Raw genomic sequence first — 7,339 nt, forward strand, 5'->3', positions numbered from 1 at the left:
ATGTGTGTTGCTTGTGTGTGATGCTTAAGTTTGCTTTTACTGCACTATCTAATGAATTCCTGATACACTGGTTAAAGTTCAATAAATGATAATTTGGGTAAATCAAAAGATCTCTGCATATACATTGGTTGCATTAAGTATAGTTGTGTATACACGCTAGTTCATTAAGCTGAAGTAGCATATACAAATCAATTTTGAAAATTAAATTATTGATTTGATAATACTGATTCACCCCCCTCTCAGTATTATTTCCAACAATTGGTATCAGAGTAGGTCCTTCAGAAGAAGCTTGATCACTTGAAGGAAGATCCATCATCATGAGTAATCAAGAAAGCGAGGGATCCATTAGACTGCCAATCTTTGATGGGAGCAACTTTGTTTATTGGAAGATAAGAACCACAACCTATCTTCAATCACTTGGAACAAATGTCTGGGAAATCGTGGAAGGAGGATATACATTTCCATCAGCAATTCCTATAGATACGACAAGTAAAAAGCAATATGAAACCAATGCCAAGGCTGTCAATACATTATTGGGAAGTTTGTCACAATCAGAGTTTGTCAAAGTTATGCAACTCAAATCTGCCAAAGATATATGGGACAAAATCGTTCTAAGATATGAAGGAGACTCTCAAGTAAAACGTGCTAAACTACAAACTCCCAAAATTCAATATGAAACTCTCAAGATGCACAATGATGAAAGTATAGCTAGTTACTTCTTACGTATAGATGAGATTGTTAATTGCATGAAGAATCTAGGTGAAGAGATAAAGGAAGTTACCTTAGTTGAAAAAGTTTTAAGATCCTCGTCTGCTAAGTTTGAATCAAAAGTATCTGCCATAGAAGAAAAGTAGGATCTACAGACTATTACTATGACACAACTGCATGGAATCTTAACGCTTTTGAGATGAGAAAAGGAGGTCCATCATATATGAGAGAAGCTGCATTTAAAGCTTCAGCAAAAGGAAAAGAAGAACTCAATGAATATGGACATCTTTCAGAAGAAGAGGAAGTAAAATTTGTCAAGAAGCTTCAATGGGGTTTCAGAAGATTAAGAGGTAAACTACCTTTCAAATGTTTTTCTTGTGGTAGAGTCGGTCGTTATGCTACCAAATGTCCTCATAAAGATAAATATGATAAAGGGAAGGAATCTGCAAAATGGAATAGAAAACAAAGTGTAAGTAAGAAGAGCTACTATACTCATGAAGATAGCGATGGTTTATCAATTAGTGATGAAGATGAAAATAGTAATGACTATAGACTTCTGATGGCTTATGAAGATGATGATTTTTTGGATACTTTAGATGAAGATGACTTTTATGAAAAAAATCTCTAAACTCAAAATCTATTTAGAAGAAAAGAATATGATTATAGATACCCTGACATACCAACTTGCTGAAAGAGAAAAACACAATGAAAAACTAGAATGTGAAATTGTAAGTCTAAGAAAGGATCTTGAGAAAACAAAAGCTCTCAATATTAGATTTGCTAAAGGATCAGAAACCTTAAATGAAATTATCAAAGTGCAACGTTCTCCCCTGATAAAGACAGGTCTTGGATATATTGAAGAAGCACAGAAGCCGTCAACCTCCACTAAAAGCTATCTTGATGCAGCAAAGAGCAGTGAACAGTTTGACAATCGTCAGCAAAGGCATAAAGAAGATCACCAGGTAAATCGGGCTCAATTTACTTCAAGGATGAATAGAAGCCACAACCAACCTCAGGTAAATCATACTCAATCTGCTTCAAGGATGAATATCAATAGAAACTATAATCACCAAGTTAGTAGATTCGATAATCATGAGAACTTCTTTAATGGCCAATGTTTTTCATGTTGTAACTTTGGACACAAAGCTACTCAATGTGTTGCTTACAAGACCATCATGACTAGAGAAGCAAAAAATCAAAGGAATGTGTCAGGGATCATGAAAAGGTCCTGCAATAACTTTTCTCTTCCTGAAAATGAAATAGAATGCTCAATCTGTAACAACTTTGGTCATGAAGAATCTGAATGCAGGAGTAAATTTCGGCAAATACCTCAAAAGGAGAAAACTCCATTAATACCCAAAATATGGAGAAAGAAATAACCGCAAACAAAAAGATGTGTCATAGCCTTGTATGCAGAAGGACAAGAAAATCAGTGGTACATCGACAGTGGATGCTCAAAACACATGGCAAGTGACAAAGAAAAACTTCACTCATATGATGCCTTAGAAAAGGAAAAGAATGTGTCATTTGGAAACGACACTCCTGCTGTCATAAAAGATAAATGCTCTGTTTTCTTAAAAGAAAAGGTTAAAGCCGAGAATGTTATGTATGTTGATGGTCTAAAGCATAACCTGTTGAGTGTCAGTCAAATGTGTGATCAAGGAAATGAAATAGTATTTCAATCAAACGGATGTGTTGTTCATGAGCTTGATACAGGAGAAACCGTGATCAAAGGTACAAGAACTCCAAACAACTTATACATACTCAAGGGAGGACAACAACAGTGCTATCTAAGCAAAAATGATGAACACTGGCTATGGCACAGAAGATTGGGGCATCTAAGCTTTTCTCAAATAAGAAAAGCATGCAGATTCTAGGTTGTTCGTGATCTTCCTGATATCAACATTCCTGAAAATACAATATGCAAATCATGTCAATTCGGTAAGCAAACCAGATTGCATTTCCTTGAAAAGGAAGGATCAGTTAGTAAGCCTCTTGAACTTGTTCATACTGATTTATGTGGACCATCAAGGAAAAAATCACCTCGTGGAGAAGAATACTTTATATTGTTCATTGATGATTTTTACAGAATGTGTTGGATAGGTCATTTAAGGCATAAAGATGAAGCTTTTGCAAAGTTCAAAGCCTTCAAGGCTTTGGTTGAAAATGAATCAGATCGCAAAATCAAATGCTTCAGATCTGATCGAGGAGGGGAATTTGCCTCATGTGAATTCTTTGAATTTTGTGAACAACATGGAATAAAAAGGCAATTCTCCACTGCAAGGACTCCTCAGCAAAATGGAGTGGTAGAAAGAATGAACAGAACTGTTCAACAAATGGCTCGAGCTATGCTAGATGAATCTAGAACTCCTGCAACCTTCTGGGGTGAAGTTGCATTCGCCGTCGTCACTATTCTCAACCAAGCAAATGTTCGGGTAAACAACACTCAAACTCCACATGAACTTTGGTATGGTAAGACTCCTACTGTAAAATACTTCAAAGTTTTTGGAAGCAAATGTTACATCAAAAGGACTGATGAAAAACTTGGTAAGTTTGAACCCAGAGCAGATGAAGGTATTATTCTTTGTTACTCTTCCTGAAGTAAAGGATATAAATGTTATAATAAAAGACTTGGGAAAATTATTGAAAGTATTGATGTTGTGGTTGATGAAGCATGCAAAAATCCAAAACAGATAAAAACCGAAGATTATGAAGAAGATGAGGATTATCTTCCCACATCAAATCACACTAATTCTAAAGAAGAAACCAATGAAACATCAAAAGAAGAGATAACGGTAGAAGAAAAGACTTCGTCTAGGTATGTTCAGAAAAATCATCCATAAACTCAAATTTTAGGGAAAAAAGAGGCAGGTGTGCAGACAAGAAGAACTATTACAGAAGCGTCAAGCTATCTAGCATTACTATCTTCCACCGAACCTCAAAATGTAAATGAAGCATGCAAAGATGAATGTTGGGTCAAGGACATGAATGAAGAACTTGAGCAAATTGAAAAGAATAATAATTTGGAATTAGTTCCTAGACCTCATGATAAGAATATCATAGGAACTAAGTGGATATTCAAAAACAAGCTGAATGGAAATGGAGAAGTTATTAGAAATAAGGCCAGACTTGTTTGTAAAGGATATGCTCAACAAGAAGGTATAGATTTTGAAGAAACTTTAGCACTCATTGCTAGACTTGAAGACATAAGAATGTTTCTTGCTCTTTCTAGTTTTCAGAAATTCAAAGTATACTAAATGGATGTAATATCTGCCTTTCTTAATGGAGACTTAGAAGAAGAAGTCTATATTGAACAACCAGAAGGATTCATTCTTGGAAATGATGCAAAACTTATATGCAAACTCAAAAAGGCTCTCTATGGTCTAAAACAGGCTCCAAGGGTCTGGTATTACCGTCTTGACAAATATCTCCACCAACAGGGTTTTTCGAAGGGGTCAGGAGATAGCAATCTATATACAAAGATGGACACTGATAAATTGCTAATAATTGTTGTGTATGTTGATGATATCATTTTTGATAGCAATGAAGAATCCATGAGTCAGGATTTTGCTTCAGTAATGCAGCAATAATTTGAAATGTCCTTGCTTGGTGAGCTTACCTATTTTCTTGGTCTACAAGTTCAACAAAATAAAAATGGTATTTTTCTCTCACAAACCAAGTATCTCAAATAGATCTTGAAAAAGTATGGCATGGAAGACTCTAAACCAGTATGTACCCCAATGATAACAGGATGCAGTCTTAGCTCAAATGATGAATCAACAGCAATACATCAACCAACTTATAGATCCATGATTCGCAGTCTACTTTATCTAACAGGTACCCAATCAGACATCATGCATGCAGTGGGAATAGTTGGAAGATTCCAAGCAAATCCAAAGGAATCACACCTTCAGGCAGTCAAAAGGATTTTCAAATATCTTCAAGGAACACATAACTTTGGTTTATGGTATCCTAGAGATACAAATCTTACACTTCATGCATATACAGATGCAGATTGGGTAGGAAGTGTTGATGACAGAAAAAGCACTAGTGGTGGTGCATTCTATATGGGTTCCAGGTTAGTGTCTTGGTTCAACAAGAAACAAAGTTCAATTGCATTATCTATAGCTGAAGCAAAATATGTGGTTGATGTAGCTTGCTGCACACAACTACTTTGGATGATGCAAACCTTGCAAGACATTCAAATCACATGTACTCCACCTATCTCCATTCTATGTGATAATACAAGTGCCATCAGTATTTCAAAGAATCCAGTCATGCACTCCAAGACCAAGCACATACCCATCAAATATCATTTTCTACGTGAACAAGTGCTTGAACAAAAGGTCAAATTGGAGTATGTTCCCTCCAAAGAACAGGTTGCTGATATATTCACTAAACCACTGCCCAGAGAGACATTTGAATATCTCAAACAAAAGTTGGGAGTAGTTGCTGCATCATCCTGCTATTAAATCCAATCTTCTTCAGAGAAAGGTGGTTATACGTGAGTTTCATGAAGCGTAGTTGCATACATAAGCTGGTTTTTGTGGGTACAGTCACATATATGTTGGTTTGAAGAAAAGCAGTGGGCCAGATTCAGGAAGAAAGGGTTCTACTATGGTTCAATGAATTATCTACTCTGCTTGATGATGGCTACAATCTATTGATGACATGTGGAAATATGTTGGCTCTCATAAGTTGTTGATAACCTAATGTATACCTGAATGATGATGATGCCTTGATAACTCTTCTATTATATGAAATGATCAGATCTGACAGTGAACATCTGACACAGGTTCAGGGGGATCATAAGCTTCTCCTAATGCCTTGTCAGCATTATCTTAGAAGATCTTGGTATAGATTCACATAGTTGTTTTTGATTCAGGTGAAACAGGTTTAGGGGGAGAACATGGTTGCTGGTCTGGATGTTGATTGACATATGCTGCTAATGATAGATGTTGATGACTATCATGGTCTTGTTTAAGATATTTGGTCTCTGTTATATATGTCATGTATCTCATTTAATGTAAAGGTAATGTAAAGACCTAATTTGTAACCCCACTATGCATGGGACAGATGATGTAATGTTTCTTGTATAAACAATTGGTATATCCCCACTTGGTTGGGTGGATGAGTCAAATTTGGTATATCCCCATTTGATTGGGAGATGGATGTATGTATGAGTCTTTGGTGATAGGAAGGTCATTAGTGATGTATGTATAGAGTCATGTTATCTTTTTGCAGACCTTGCTTGTGCTCAGGGGGAGCATGGACTCGATCATAGGAGCTTAATCAACACACTTTAGCATATCAGAGAATTCAACAGGTATTCAGGGGGAGCATGACCCTTTGCCCTTGATGACAAAGGGGGAGAGTGACTTGGTGTTGCCATCAAGTCCAAAGGGGGAGATTGTTGGCATTATGACACAGGTGTTGTCCTTGATGGAAACTCACTCAGATGACAGATCACAGTACAACAGGTTAATAGCACAGAGTTTCAGATCAGACTTCACAGAATGAAGAAAGAGAGGTATACGCAGGTTCACCATTGGCCAAGACGTGTATACACGCGGGTTAACTGTATACAAGTCATGTATATGTACACACGCACTTTCATAAAAAGAAAAGAGCGTCTACCTTGGGAATCTAAGTTTTTGGTCCATGGTATTGGTCCGAGGTATCAGGTCTGAGGTATTGACCCTAGGTATTTGGTCCAAGTTATTGGTACTAAGTGGTTTTGGTCCATGGTATTGAGAAAGGCTTAAAACTATAAAAGGAGGAGAAGATCATTAGGCCAAGGTGTACAAGTATCGAATATTTGATGAAGTGTGAGATCTAGTATGTAGGTTATTGGGTTATGGTGCACAGTTGGATCTGAACCAAGGATGAACCTTAGCTAATGACGAGGAATCAGTTCTAATGATGAATCAAGATCTTATGGTGTAAAATGAACTATCTTTTGTGTTGAATCTCATGTATATTCTAGATCTGAATATTGACGCATATATTATTCTGTAAATGATATGATCTGGGTATAACTAAAGTCTAGAATAGCTGCAAAACTCTGAATTTATATTTGTAGATGTATACGCTGGTTGGCTTTAAGAAAAGCACGTGTACACACAGGTTCGACACATGGAAGTAGTGTATACCTTATAAAATATGTTTTAGTTGCTTCTGTTTGCTGGTGCAGTGTTCTGGGTTCTGGCTTGGGTTCTGGTTACTGTATTCTTGTGACAGCATTCTGAAAGATCAGATTGATGGGTTGTCAAAGTGATTGATTGATTTGGTTTTGGTTGTTTCAAAAGAAGATTGGTTGATGTAGATATATTTTGATTGAATGATGTTGTTGATGGATCCAGTTTGAAAATTTATGAAACGTGGTCCCTGGAAGAAAAGAGGAGGTTGTGGCCTCCTCTTAAACAAGAGCTAAGGGGTAAACATATCAGCTAGTACAAGAGCTAAGGGGTTGTAGCTCCCTTCCAGTAGAAGTTGGAGAATGAGAGAGGTTTGTAGCCTTCTACAGGTAGAAGCCTGTGTACTGGTATAAGACTGCACCAGTATAAAAGAAAATGTAAACAAAATTTTCTTATTATTAAAAGAAGACAGAGACGACAGCAGTAGGTGGTTT

Source organism: Pinus tabuliformis, chromosome 8 (assembly GCF_031772625.1).
Source record: "Pinus tabuliformis cultivar Carrire ecotype Pingquan chromosome 8, CPIR1, whole genome shotgun sequence".
Taxonomy (NCBI): Eukaryota; Viridiplantae; Streptophyta; class Pinopsida; order Pinales; family Pinaceae; genus Pinus; species Pinus tabuliformis.